At 42.2% G+C, this 14,810-nt stretch overlaps 1 protein-coding gene across 1 annotated transcript in view; it reads left to right on the plus strand.

Moving 5' to 3' along the window:
- The window catches only part of DPYSL3 (dihydropyrimidinase like 3), a 282,052-nt gene that overhangs the window by 26,111 nt on the left and 241,131 nt on the right, over window positions 1–14,810 (plus strand). The gene's annotated exons all lie outside the window — the stretch shown is intronic.

A 14,810-nucleotide genomic window follows, 5' to 3' on the forward strand; every position in this document is an offset into this window, starting at 1 on the left:
TGGAAAAGCCAGTTTGCCATATCATGTTTAGAAACATTAGTCATAACAAATGCAAAGAACACAAAAAAGTCATTGCTTTCTACATAGATAAGCAGCCAAAGATGTGTCTAGGGATGCAGAGGAGAAACATTCAACATTTGCATATCAATAAAAATCAGGTTTAGGAAGCATGGGCTACATTTTTTGAAGAAGCAATGCACTTGAGAAGATTATAACAGTGCCACTATGATTGTTGGGGTATGGAAAGCCTTCCTTTAAATGCAACTATCATGTCGGAAAAAAAAAAAGAAATGTAGCATAGTTCGCCAGGTCTGCTTACAATCTTTCTCATATGTTTTACATTTAAAACATTATCCATGATGTAATTCAATAGGATTCTAGTATCTGCATCTACAATGCTTAAATATGGTGGTTATTTAGTAAAGTAATAGAATAAAGGGTATCTAAACCCATAAACCAAACATGGTGCTATACATGTTTCCAAAATCATGCCGAATCACTCAAAACTCGCAGTCACTCAGTATGTAATAGCAATAAAATAAATACTAAGGAAAATGTATTGTAAATTCAGCCACAGATATAAAAAACAAGATACGTTTTGTAATTATATTTGTTTTATTCAATGTTAGCCTCCTCCTATCCTCCTGAGGAAGCAGAATATTTTCTAGAAACATGTAATTAAGATTCCGTTGTCCGGTGCATCGAAAGGCATATGTCAAAGTAAAATATAGTGGTTTATTGTAAACAATCTATGTATTAAAAAATGTATGTATATAGGACTTTGATTTTACAATGGTGGTTTAATAAAAACAATAAAAATATTTATAGTTTTATATAACAAATTTGTAATTGGCTACTTCAAAAGTCCTCCTAATCGTCCCCTGCACACACACACACATTTTTTCCCTCTTTTTTCTTACTACTTTTTTTTCCATATTAATTTATGTTTTTGAAATGTCCAAAAATGTAACACTTTTTTAAATGTCCTGCCTTCATTTACATTTTACAAGTTATCTTACCAGTAAGATGTAGCCAAAGCATTCATCCAAACATTATGAGATGGGAAATAGGGATAGCTTTTAGAGTCCATTCAGACTAGCGCGACTTGTCAGGCGACCAAGTCGCCTGACAAGTCGCGGTCGGTCGATCGCCATTGAGTAGTACAGGACCCGTTCTAATAGGAGTGACACAAGTCGCTCTGACTTAGAAAAAGGGTCCTGTACTACTTTGGGGCGACCTGGAGGCGACTTGCATTGACTTTAATTATATGAAGTCCGTGCAGGTCGCCCCACAAAGTCGTGTCTCGCCAGCCTGAATGGGCTGTCAGCGTAACATATATAAACGTATATATAAGCAAATGAAACAGAATTATTGTGTAAAAAATGATTGGTTAAAACCAAGTATTTTTTTTTTTATCACTACTGGTTTTTTAAATAATAAACGTAATCATTTCGAAGTTGGATGTAAGGTTTAATGCAGAAATATAAATCTGGTAGTTAAATGGCCTTTTTTTTTTTTTATAGAGGTGTATACATTAGACCAGGGGTGTCAAACTCAATTTCATTGAGGGTCACACAAGCATTATGGTTGTCCTCAAAGGGCCGGTTGTGTCTGTAAAATGATATACAGTACATTTATGTAGGGCTTTTTTTTATCAGAGAATAGGTGCAGGAACTTAACCACGCCCCCCACTGAACTGCATCGAACTATGGGTGTGGCCAAATTGCAGTGGGAGGATCTTAACGGGGCTATAAATACCAGGAGTGCGGTATGTGCAGAGCTCAGGGATGCACTACATACAGAGTGCACAGTTCCAAGGTGCACTACTTACAGAGTTCAGGAGTGTGCTGTGTACAGAGTGCAGTATTGAGGAGTGCGCTACATACTGATTGCAGCATTTAGGAGTGTACTATGCATAGTGTGCAGAAATCAGCTCTCTTTCACAGGCTGTTCACATCTCTCTTCCACTCCTTCCCCTGGCTGTGAGGGACACATGAAATGGCCTAGTGGGCCATTGTTTGACACATGTGCATTAGACCAAAAAAAGGGACAGCTAAGAAAGAAAGAGGGGAAGAAGGATTTTCAAAAAGAGGGGTAGGGCAGTTCCTCTAAATGAGAGACAGTTGTTAGCTATGTCAAAGATGCTTCCTTTTCTAAGGTGACAGTTCTTACTCGGTTCACCTAAGGCAGTGCTCCCCTCCTTTCCTGCATGCTCCCAATTTAAACTACAAGCCGTCATGCCACCGCCCAGCATGCAGTCATATTCCTTTGTTGTAAATTAGTAAAACTGTGATGTTTAGCTGCTTCTCTGCGCACATGCCGACAGGAAGTTCACACAAATGGGTATATAAGTGCAAGCCTCAAAAACATCAAAATAAAAATAAAACACAAAATAAATCCTTGCCACTATGGGCGGCTACCTTCTCACATACAGGAACCTACCTACGGAGTCTGTCTCCAACCTACTGTTGGGCAAACTTTGCTGATCCTACAGCAGACACTCCATAGGCCATGTTTTTTCTTCACACAACAAATGTCCATTGAACATGTCCCTTTTCCTCTTCACATTGAACATGTCCCTTTGCTTCTTCACATTGAACATGTCCCTTTGTTTGTCTCTTCACATAGCAAACAGTTCATTTATTTCTTTCCACACAGAAATAGTCCAAGACCTCACCTTGAGTAGTCTTCACACTTTTTACCCTCCTCGGCGCACATCGCTCCAGGAGGTCTTCTCCCATGCTCACACAGCGTCGGGAGGCACACATCTGACTGTCCTCCTCTCCCCAGCTTCACACAGCGTCAGGAGGCAGCAATCCTTCTCCCAGGCTTCACACAGAGTCGGGAGGCACACTTCTGACTGTCCTCCTCTCCCCAGCTCACACAGCGTCGGGAGGCACACATCTAACTGTCCTTCTCTCCCCAGCTTAACACAGCGTCAGGAGGCAGCAATCCATAGACTTCCTTTGGATAAATTATAGAGGCCTTAACTTCCTCATTCTGAACAGCTGAAGTCTGTTCAAAGTCCTTAGACAGTTCTGGCTACCTCTGCAGCCGACACCCTATAGTAATTGGTGAATTTTCTAAACCAGGTGGAAATGTATCTCCTGTCTGTGACTACATCCACAGATTTACCTGACTTCCTGTCACATACCCCCCCCCCCCCCTCTTGTTTCAACCCTAGGGTTGGGACACAGATTTCCAGACACGCATGTGTCAGGCACTGCTCTTGACTCTCACTGATAAGCCTCCTAGTATCTTCAAGCTTCAGGATGAAACTGTTTCTGTCATCTTCATTGACAGATTTCTCATAAATGTCAGACAACTTGTCCCTCATCTCATATACACATTCTTCAACTGCATTTTTGGCATCATTTCACTCCTTCTCAAGTTTGTCCTGCATAACCGTCTGTCCTATCCGCCATGGAGGACCGTGATCCATAGGCAACTCAATTGTGCTAGTTTTAAAGTCTTCAACATTCTTGAGCCGCCTCTCTCTGCAATCAATAAATGATTTCCACAACACTTTGAGAACCTCTGCTTCACTTAGCTTTGTTCCAAGTAATATCTGTACTTTTTCTAGTGGACCTGTTTTGTCTTGATCCACGCTGACTGCTCCCACTACTGTTTCTTTTATGAGTTTAGCTTGCTCTAAGATGCTGTGCTGAAGGCCTTCCATTTGCGACAACAGGCTGTCACACATTTCTTCAAAGTGACCCCTGTTCATTTTTCCAGCGACATTATCAACTTTCCTTCCACCAACATATGGGTCAAAAGCAACAACACAGTCTATTACAGGTTTCTTCAATGCACTTTCTGCTATTGCGCTACTTTTCCCTTGTAGCTCCTTTAGTATTTCCTTGATTTGGTTGAATTGCATATCTGCTGAACTATTTGACCGCTCAAGGTCACCTAGTTCCTTTTCTTTATCTGAACTCCACATGGAATGTATCTCAAGATCACGATCAAACTTCTGCCACCTGTCTTTCACCAATTCCATTTTGGAAATATTCCCTGAAAGGCACTTATTCATTTGCTTCACGTTTTCACCAACAGCCTTAGTTTTCTCCACTATGTGGTGTTTACTTTTTTCTCCAAGCTTTATATCACTTGCTTTAGTTTTCTCCACTAGGTTTTCAGCCTGAACTGAGAAATCATCACATTTCTTACACAGCTCCTTTGTTTGCTGAAGCTCTAATGATACATTTTCCAATGCTTGAAGTTTTTAAAGGAACAGTTTATTCCAAAGGGGTGATTCAAGCCACATGTCATCACATTTCTGATGCTCACTCAGGACAGACCCCAAAACACTGATCCTTTTAAAAACTGCATCAGGCACACTATCCCCTCTTTGGGACAGATCCTCTTCAAGTTCTTCCAACTGAATCTTCATTTCTTCTACTTGCTGTTCTAAGGCTCGCTTAGACTTTTCTAGCTCCTGAACGCTTTTCCCAACATCATCCTTGGAGCTGACCAAATCTTCAATTTCTGTACGCAGCTGTTTGTTAACTCTTTCTAGTTCAACCTTACACTCTAGAGCTTCCTCCAAGGAGCAAACCAAGAACAGGGCTTTGCTCTCTTTATCACGCGCCTCCGCTTCTGCGCGGTCGCGTTCTTCTGCATATTTTGCAGACACAGTCTTCTCCTCACCAAGCATCTGATCAAACTTCTTTTTCACATCTTCAACATTCTCTGATGAACCAACGCTTTCTTCCATTCGTTTTTTCATATCTCCTATCTGAGCTTGCAATGTTGCGACTTGCTCTGATAGGGTTTTCTTTGCTTCCGCCTCCTCTTTTAATTGTTCCAGGACACCATTTTTCTCATCTTCCATTTGTTTGAGCTTTGTGCTAAAACTCAGCCTTTGACACCTCTCTTCCTGTAAGAGTTCCTGCGTGTCTTGCAGCTGCGATTCCAAGATAGAGAAATCTTTGGCAATTTCTCTAGATTTGCTGTCTGCTTGAGAAAGCTGATTTGTGACATTGTCCAACTCAACCTGCAGTCAGTTTGCCTTCTCTGACAGCTTAGCACACAATCGGTCACCTTCTGACACCTTGACTTGCGATTCCTACAGCTGTGCCTCTACTTTTTCCCTCTTATGTTCACAATCTCCTTTTCCCTGCATAAGAGCCTTCACCTCATTGGCTAGTTTCTGGGAATGAGACTGTAATTCTGCCACACAGGCTTCTTTCTCCTTTAACTGCTGCTGGACACGTTGGGCTTCATCTTTCCAACGTTCACAGTCCGTACGCAATTCATCTACCACATTTCTCAAAGTGGTGAGCTCATACACAGTACTCAGTAATTTAGCCTCTCTCTCACTTTTCTCGTTGTAGCTGAGAGACAATGTCGTTTTCAGAGCGACATTCTGTTCCTGCGCCTCCTGCAGGTCTATTTTTGTAGCTTCCAAAGACTGAAGACTTTTTTCCAGCTGATTACCCCACTCCAACATATCACACATACTTTGCTTCTGCAAAGTCTGAATTTCAATTTCCTTTTCCATGAGGATGGTATCTCCTTCTCCATTATAGTCTCTCACGTTTTTGTAACTCGGAAAAAAGAAGAGCAGTGGATTCTTCCCACTGTAACACCTGAGCCTGCAAGTTTCTATGCTCCATCCTAAGCAACTCCAGGGCTTGTTCCTTTTCTTCCATTTTCCGTTGCAAGGCATCCCACTCAGCCCTGCACATATACTCGGTTTCCTCCAAACCGATGGCCTCCATTTGCTGCTGGCGTCTCTGTTTCCAGCTTGCCATGCTCTCTTGGTGAACCTTTTGTTGAGCTGCAAAGCTCCGCTGAAAATCCGCATTTGCCTGAGTGTTGCTAGGGACAACAACCTTTCTCTTTAGCAGACTTTGTTCAGGCATGGATGGGGCTCGTTCAGGCGGTAGCATCCCCTCCATCCATAGAATCTGGTCTCTTATTTCAGCTATCTTTGCATCTTTCAGGCGTTTTGACCGCCCCATCTTCTATAACTCCACAATAAATTTTTCACAGTCCAGCAAAAAATTTTGAGACCACTGTCTCTTTAAAATTAGTAGTTTTTCTCTCTCTTGCAGGATCTCCTTTCCTGCACACACAGTTTGTGCAGTCTCATGCACCAGACAAAGTTCATAGAACATATGCACTTCTTTGCAGGGATCTCTGCTTCTGCCCACTGCATACCTCCACCATATGTGGGAGATTAGCTCGGTGGCGGGTATGGATGACTGGGGGGGGGGGGGGTGCGTTTACACAGGGAGATAGCCAAGAAGTGGTTGCAAACAACAGTTTGGTTTATTCTTGCAATTTACTTCACACAAGTGCAAGCCTCAAAAACATCAAAATAAAAATAAAACACAAAATAAATCCTTGCCACTGTGGGCGGCTACCTTCTCACATACAGGAACCTACCTACGGAGTCTGTCTCCAACCTACTGTTGGGCAAACTTTGCTGATCCTACAGCAGACACTCCATAGTCCATGTTTTTTCTTCACACAACAAATGTCCATTGAACATGTCCCTTTTCCTCTTCACATTGAACATGTCCCTTTGCTTCTTCACATTGAACATGTCCCTTTGTTTGTCTCTTCACATAGCAAACAGTTCATTTATTTCTTTCCACATAGAAATAGTCCAAAACCTCACCTTGAGTAGTCTTCACACTTTTTACCCTCCTCAGCGCACATCGCTCCAGGAGGTCTTCTCCCATGCTCACACAGCGTCGGGAGGCACACATCTGACTGTCCTCCTCTCCCCAGCTTCACACAGCATCAGGAGGAAGCAATCCTTCTCCCAGGCTTCACACAGAGTCGGGAGGCACACATCTGACTGTCCTCCTCTCCCCAGCTCACACAGCGTCAGGAGGCACACATCTGACTGTCCTTCTCTCCCCAGCTTAACACAGCGTCAGGAGGCAGCAATCCATAGACTTCCTTTGGACAAATTATAGAGGCCTTAACTTCCTCATTCTGAACAGCTGAAGTCTGTTCAACGTCCTTAGACAGTTCTGGCTACCTCTGCAGCCGACACCCTATAGTAATTGGTGAATTTTCTAAACCAGGTGGAAATGTATCTCCTGTCTGTGACTACATCCACAGATTTACCTGACTTCCTGTCACTATATATATATATATATATATATATATATATATATACATACACACACACACACACACAAAATAGCAGCACTATTTCTCCTCTAAAACTGCATGTACATTCTTTCTGTGAGAATGGTGGGCAAAAATGGCTGTTATTAGGCTATTCTCTCTCCTGATTGCATGTTTTTCATTTATACAGAACAGAGAGGATGAGGAAAAATACCACATTGTGGTAGATGGAGCTGTTGATCATAGGAAATAAATACTCATTTTATATGATTTTCCGCTCCATCTAGCAGACATAATGCAGCATTTTCCTAATTCAGTCTATTCTGTATGAACAAATAGCGCCTGGAGAGAAAAAAGCCTAAGGGTCCTTTCACACAGGCTTTCTGCCCACCAGACTCCGTTTTGCTCAGCAGGGATCAATATGCCGATCCCCGCTGAGCAGGCGGATGACAGGTCTATGTTCGCTCTGTGTGCAGAGACAGACCTGTCAGATCTCCGCTCTCCTCTATGGGAGATCGAGGACCGCCTGTCCGTTTTCATCTGATCATATTTGATCGGATCCTCCAGACGGATGGGAAATTGAGGTTTCCATCCGTCCAGATTTCACAGACAGGATCGGATAGCATCGCGTGTCAGCGGACATGTCACAGCTGATATCCGCTGCTCCATAAAGGTGCATGGAGCATCCGATCAGGTCTGCCTGAAAAAACTGACAGGCAGACCTGATCAGAAAGCCCGTGTGAAAGGGGCTTAATATATTTTATTTTGGTATCATGCGTACTGTACAATTTTACATCCAATTTTAAAGGACAAATAGCTCTGCAAATGTTTTATAAATACTTCACTATGGGGTGAATTTTTTTAAAACTGGAACAGACAGAATCTGGAGCAACTGTGCATGGCAGCCAATAATCTTCTATCTTCAGATTGTTCAGTTAAAGAGGAATTCCATGCAGAGATTTTTTTTAGGGCTAAAACAACTAATCGATTAATTGTCAGCTAATCGATTATGAAAATAGTTGTCAACTATTTTCACAATCGATTAGTTGGTCAGCTGATTAGTTGACCTGCATACAGAATGCATTATTTGTTTACATATCAGAACACATACAGCTCAGTACACTGCCCATACATGTCAGAAGACACAGTGCAGCACACATACAGCTCAGTACACCGTCCATACATGTCAGTAACTACCTGAAAACATGTTTATGTGAGGAGCAATGCATCATGGGACATGTAGTCCTGGGCAGGAAGTGAGTGGTTCCAAAGGCAGAAGTTTTTTTTTTACCCTGCTATAGGGGCACTTTATCTATACTATACTTTGCATCTTGCTATTGGGGCACTCTGAAGGCAGGAGGAGCCAGAAGCGTCAGTGGGGGGCCCCAGAAGAGGGGAATCAGGGCTGATATGTGCAAAACCACCACAGAGCAGGTAAGTATAACATTATTGTTGTTTAAAAAAAAATAATCACTCCGTGCAAGAAAGAGTTTCTGCAGAAACGCACTACAGTTCATTTAACATGGTTTTATACTAGACACGTTTAAATGTATGCTTTTTTCAGCCACTGCATATTTGAAAAGGGTCAAGGACTTTTTTCAGTGCAAAACAGTGCTTTTTTTGCTTTTCTGATTCATTAAACTTTAATAGAATGCTGCAGAAAAGCATGTAGTGGGTTTTTGCTGCAATTTGCGTTTTTTAATTTGCCCAACAACAAATTGACCAAAAAAAAAGCATAAAAATACAAAACCCAAATCGCAGCAAAATCATGTGTTCAAAAACACACAGCAAAAGCAAAACCGAGCCCCATGCTGGCCATACACGTATCAATTTTGGGACGAGAATATTCATACGAAAAATCTTTGTACATTCGCTGAATGAAAGAATGTCATTTGAAAATGTCACTTGCTTTTAACATTCACTTTTAAAATGAATGTAATATCTGAATGAAAACCACATACACTGTCTGAAATTCCTTTGACCAAGAAGTTTTCTATTCTACTCCTTCGAATTTCCCGTCACTGTGGTCAAAAACGAACTTTGATATGACCCCACTAACGATTAGAGAATCGAACGAACGTTCTTAAAATGAACATTTTTTTGAAGGAAGACATTGTTTTTGTATGGCCAGAATAAGTGACAGCAGGCACAGGGAGCTTTTATTAAGCCATCTGCCTATAACAAGGGAGTCTGTCATACATAATATATTACAGTTCTGTCTGAAAATCGGCAAAACAGTCTTTCATTTTTTTTTTTTTTTAAATAAAAATTTTGATCTCTGAGTTTGATGACATTTAACAGATTCAACCTCTAATAGTAAATACAGTATATATCTTCCGTCTGTTTTCTCAGAGTGGATTAGAGATTTTGTTCTCTAGCCATATAGTTGGTTATATACATTTACCACTGCATACAGATATTTCGCAATAAATTGCCTTTTTTTAACTTTACATATAACAAAATTATACACCACACTTATACAATTAATCAATTAATCTAAGCAATAATTGGCCAACTAATCGATTATGAAAATAATCGTTAGCTTCAGCCCTAGATTTTTTATACATAGTTACAGGTCCAGCTTGAACCTTGGTTCAGCTTGTATACTTCTTCTTTAAAGTGATATTAAACTCTATTTTTTACAATTTGAAATGCTGATTTTATGGTTTACACTTATAATGTTTCCGGCTTTCTATTCTCTACTTTCACCCAAATCGCTGGCTTCCATTTCTGTTGTAAGGGTGACTCCTTGGCTTGCAGGGTCTTATGTCCACCCTTTTTAGGCACCCTGTTGGGCTGGCCATACACGGTGCAAATTTCTTTCCTGCAGCCATGGGTTGAAGGAAAGAAATTTGCATGATTCCTCAATCAACACGGAAATTCACGCGATTTCCCCATCAACACGGATAGTGCTGACAGGGGAATCCCTCCTGCCAAGCTATTGTCTGCTCTTGGCGGGGGTAGGGAAGCCGTCCCAGCTGAGACAGTGTATATCCTATAGCAGCCGCATGGATAATCGTAAGAGGATCCGTCAGGCTGGTTGTACCCAAGTTGATTGATTGATCATCTAGGTACATTCAGCCTGCTCATTAACGATTCATCCTATGTATTGCCGGCCTTAGAGAACTACAGGCTACTGTAAATACACCGCTTGCACCGACAGGCACAGGCAGCCCGAAAATAATAAATATGCCTTTTGCAAATGATTGAAAGCGGCTTGCAAGGGTTGCGCATGCATAATGGCACTGTGAATTAGGGAACATGTAGTCCCAAAGAGGGGGGATCAGGTTACTGTGAATGCAGCAATGAATGTTCACTTATGGCGCTTTTGCACTGCATGGAACCGAACGGTTCGGCTCGTTTTTGTGCTTTTCCACTGCTGGTACCGCATGGTATGGTGTAGGAATGGCTCGGTAAGGTACGGTACGGCGGCGCTTTTCCACTGCATGGAACCGAACGATACGGCTCTCAAAAACAGTACCACCTCGATTGTGGTTCCAAGAGGTACCATACCTGGTACCATATCCCACAATCCTTTGCATGCAGTCACTACTAGCCACTGATTGGTCAGAGAATCCCACCCACCCCGTTGTTATCCCACCCACTTAGCTTTAGTACTACTTTAGTGGAAAAGCAAACCATACCGTACCGTGCCAAACCGTTCCAACACCGTACCATGCGGTACCAGCAGTGGAAAAGCAAACCGGGCCAAGCAGGGCCGAGTAGAGCCGAGCCGGTACTTGCAGTGGAAAAGTGCCATTACCGACTATAGTTTTCGGGCACCGTTTTATTTTGTGGAGTGATATTTAAATGTGTTGCGTGGAATTTGTGAATATAAATGTATTTGGGAGAAAAGCAAAGCCTACTTTTCTTTAAAGTACTACTTTAAAACTACGGAAAAAAAAAAAAACTCCACCCACTGTACCTAATCTTTATTTTTCTAACAAAAAAAATGACCCCAAATCCTCAAATACCTACCTAAAAAATATGGTCATAGGACACCTCAGGTCCCAGGTCTTCTGTAGCGTAGGAGGGTCTATTCTGTGGTGCCCATGGCTCTTCCTGGTAATTGACCAAGTATCTACAAAAGACCCGTCAGCTGAGCAGCAGAGAGTAAAAGAGAGGAACTTTCCATCACCAGTCACCATTACTTGAAGAGACACCAGGGGGGATTATGTGAAAGCTGATTTTTCTTTTTGTTAGGAGCTTTAAAAAAAACCCAAACAGTTTATTGGTGGCAGGTGGTGTGGGAACATGGTGGGGGTGGATCTTACCTTACCCACTGGAGCGGTTTTCACATATATTGTTCAGTCATGTGCAAGTGAAATTCATATTTTCTTTTTTTAAATTCCCCTACACATGATTGGGTATTTGAACACAGGTTCACTGGGCTACAGGAACTTTTAGCCCTTTAGTTTGGTAAAAATAAAGCTGTCTTCAATAACTGGATTCCATCAAGTCATCAGGACAGATAGGAATAAATGGCTTGGGAACTGTGCACCAGATCACACTATTCATGTGCAAATAAGTTTTACAGAATGTAAATGTTCATTTGCATATCCATTGGTTATTTCACAGTGTCGGCCAGGAGAGAATCCCTTTGGGGTGGAAAATAAATGTCCGGTCACTGGACAGTTGAAAAGAGCCCTAAATGGTTTCTATTCTCAGCACATCGAGGGGCAGTTAATCTGAAGCATGCGGTTTTGCTAACAGAAAATGCGTGACAATGGAGCGGCAAACTTCTCATGACCTGTAAGGATTGTGCATCTTTTTATCCTTCGTTTCTTATCATACATGATTCAATTAAATCCATGATATACAGTTGTAAATAAGATGCTTGCTTTCACTGCTGAACAGATTGTGCATTGTGCAACTCCCAGATGCCAACTGCCAATGAGTGATTTATAGAAGTTTCCTTGAGAAAAAATATGGCTGTGTGCAGAAGCAAAAGGTACTGTTGCTTTAAAAGACTCAGTTATGCACCAGTTGTGTCTATGAGGGCTACATAGCATGAGCCTAATGCAGGATCTGAAAGCCAGGACCCCTGGGACAAAAACTCAATGATGATGTATTTATTTTGCCCCTACATGCCAGCTACATGTCATTCGTGTTGCCAGCAGCATGCTTAGTACACCATAGATAAGGCTAAAACAAGAAAAAAAAATGCAGCTACCATGATGCAATTGGATATTTTCCCCCTCTACTAGTTGCTACCACACTTCACATAAGGTATTACTCACACATGCAGATGGAGGTCAGTAAAATTAGGCAGTTAGGCCAGGGTTTTAACCCCCCCCCCCCATCCCCAGATGCTACTGTGCATTTTAGAGAGCTGTGATATGCAAGCTGGGGCTCCTGGCTCCTCCCTCCTGCTGGGAGCCCCAACAGCAAGCAGTTTGCTCTAGCGGCACCCAAGCAGGTGTGCTCCGACCCGTGGCTCTGTGTGTCCAATCACACACAGAGCTGTGGCTCAGCCCATCCCCCTTGTCTCCTGACTGACTCACTAGCTGTGATTGACAGCAGCGGGAGCCTATGGCCCCCGCTGCTGCCAAAAGCCGATTGGAAGTGCGAGTCCCCGGAGAGGCAAAACTCCCATGGACATCGTTGGATCTGGCGGGGGCTGCTGCACACAAGGTTTTTACCTTCATGCAAAGATTGCATGAAGGTAAAAAAAGCTGTGTGCCTTTACAACCACTTTAAAGTTGTGTCAGATGCCATGTGCCCTCTGCTACTTGCTTTCGACCCCTACATCACTACAGGATTCGGCAGTGACAAAGGGGTTGGAAAAAGGGACCATGATGTGAGCCACGGAACACAGGCATCAGACACTAGTGGAAATGTCCAATGCTAAAGACTGAAGGATTGTGTAGCACTGCAACAGAGATTAGGTAAAATACATGGGTCACCAGAGAGGTGAGAATAGGAATTCTCCTGGTTTAGTTTCTGAAGGCTTTTAGATAAAGTTTAACCAAAGGCAACCTTTTGTTTTATTTTAGTTTTGTACAGAGTAGCGAGGGATTAGAATACCTATTAGGTTTTTATTGCTGTCTGCTAGGGAGATTCACCCACTCTATTTGTCTGCTAGGGAGATTCACCCTCTCTGTCTGCTAGGGAGATTCACCCTCTCTATGTATCTGCTAGGGAGATTCACCCTCTCTATTTGTCTGCTAGGGAAATCCACCCTCTTTATTTGTCTGCTAGGGAGATTCACCCTCTCTATTTGTCTACTAGGGAAATTCACTGTCTGTTTGTCTGCTAGGGAGATTCACCCTCTCTGTCTGTCTGCTAGGGAGATTCACCCCCTCTATTGGTCTGCTAGGGAGATTCACCCTCTCTATTGGTCTGCTAAGGAGATTCACCCTCTTTATTTGTCTGCTACTGAGAGTCACCCTCTCTATTGGTCTGCTAAGGAGATTTACCCTCTCTATTTGTCTGCTAGGGAGAGTCACCCTCTTTATTTGTCTATTAGGGGAAATTACCTGCTCGATTTGTCTGCTAGGAAGATTCACCCTCTCTATTTGTCTGCTAGGGAGATTCACCCTCTCTATTGGTCTGCTAAGGAGATTCACCCTCTCTATTTGTCTGCTACTGAGAGTCACCCTCTCTATTGGTCTGCTAAGGAGATTTACCGTCTCTATTTGTCTGCTAGGGAGAGTCACCCTCTTTATTTGTCTATTAGGGGAAATTACCTGCTCGATTTGTCTGCTAGGAAGATTCACCCTCTCTATTTGTCTGCTAGGGAGATTCACCCTCTCTATTTGTCTGCTAGGGAGATTCAACCTCTCTATTTGTCTGCTAGGGAGATTCAACCTCTCTATTTGCCTGCTAGGGAGATTCACCCTCTCTATGTGTCTGCTGGGGAAATTCACCCTCTCTATTTGTCTGCTAGGGAGATTGACCCTCTCCATTTGTCTGCTAGAGAGATTCACCCTCTCTAATGGTCTGCTAGGGAAATTCACCCTCTCTATTTTTCTGCTAGGAAGATTCACCCTCTCTATTTGTCTGCTAGGGAGATTTACCGTATGTGTCTGCTAGGGAGATTCGCCCTCTCCATTTGTCTGTTACAGAGATTCACCATCTCTATTTGTCTCATTTACCAATATCCACGATAGTGAAAGTAAAAGAAAATCCCAAATTGTGGGTTGTCTCTAGAAAAGTAATAGAAGGAGAATCTTTCAATGGGGACACTAGTGCTGATGATCTGGGGGATCCAAAGGGATTCCCTAATTTGCAGGGATTTCCTCTCATTTCCTGTTTAGCTATGGGACAGAAATTGGAGGATAAATCTCCCCAATGGGACAAAGATGGCAAAAAAAAGAGAAAGATGTTATAACCTTCCCTTATGCTGGCCATACAGTAGCCGAAAAATTGTTAAAAAATCTGTCATTTGGTCTGTTCGTTTGTTTTTCGTCCAGGTATTGGGCACAAATAGAAAATCGGTTTTAACTTTTCAGAGCCGAAAAATCGAAGGAACAGTTTGGAAAATTCTGCGAAACGAACGATACTGTACATTGAAAGTTTAATGTGTTTCCCGACCAAACTGTTTGCATAAGGAATATGTGACAAAATGAATGAAAAACTGATTCATTTATGTCCATTGAATGATTTATCATTCAAAATTTGGTCATTACATGATGGCACTATCGTCTGCTCTCACGCCCAAGTAGTGTATGGCCAGCTTTATTCTATCCAATATGAAAAAAAATAAAAAGTTTTGCTTA

The sequence above is a fragment of the Pelophylax lessonae genome (assembly GCF_965119305.1).
Source record: "Pelophylax lessonae genome assembly, chromosome: 4".
Classification (NCBI taxonomy): Eukaryota; Metazoa; Chordata; class Amphibia; order Anura; family Ranidae; genus Pelophylax; species Pelophylax lessonae.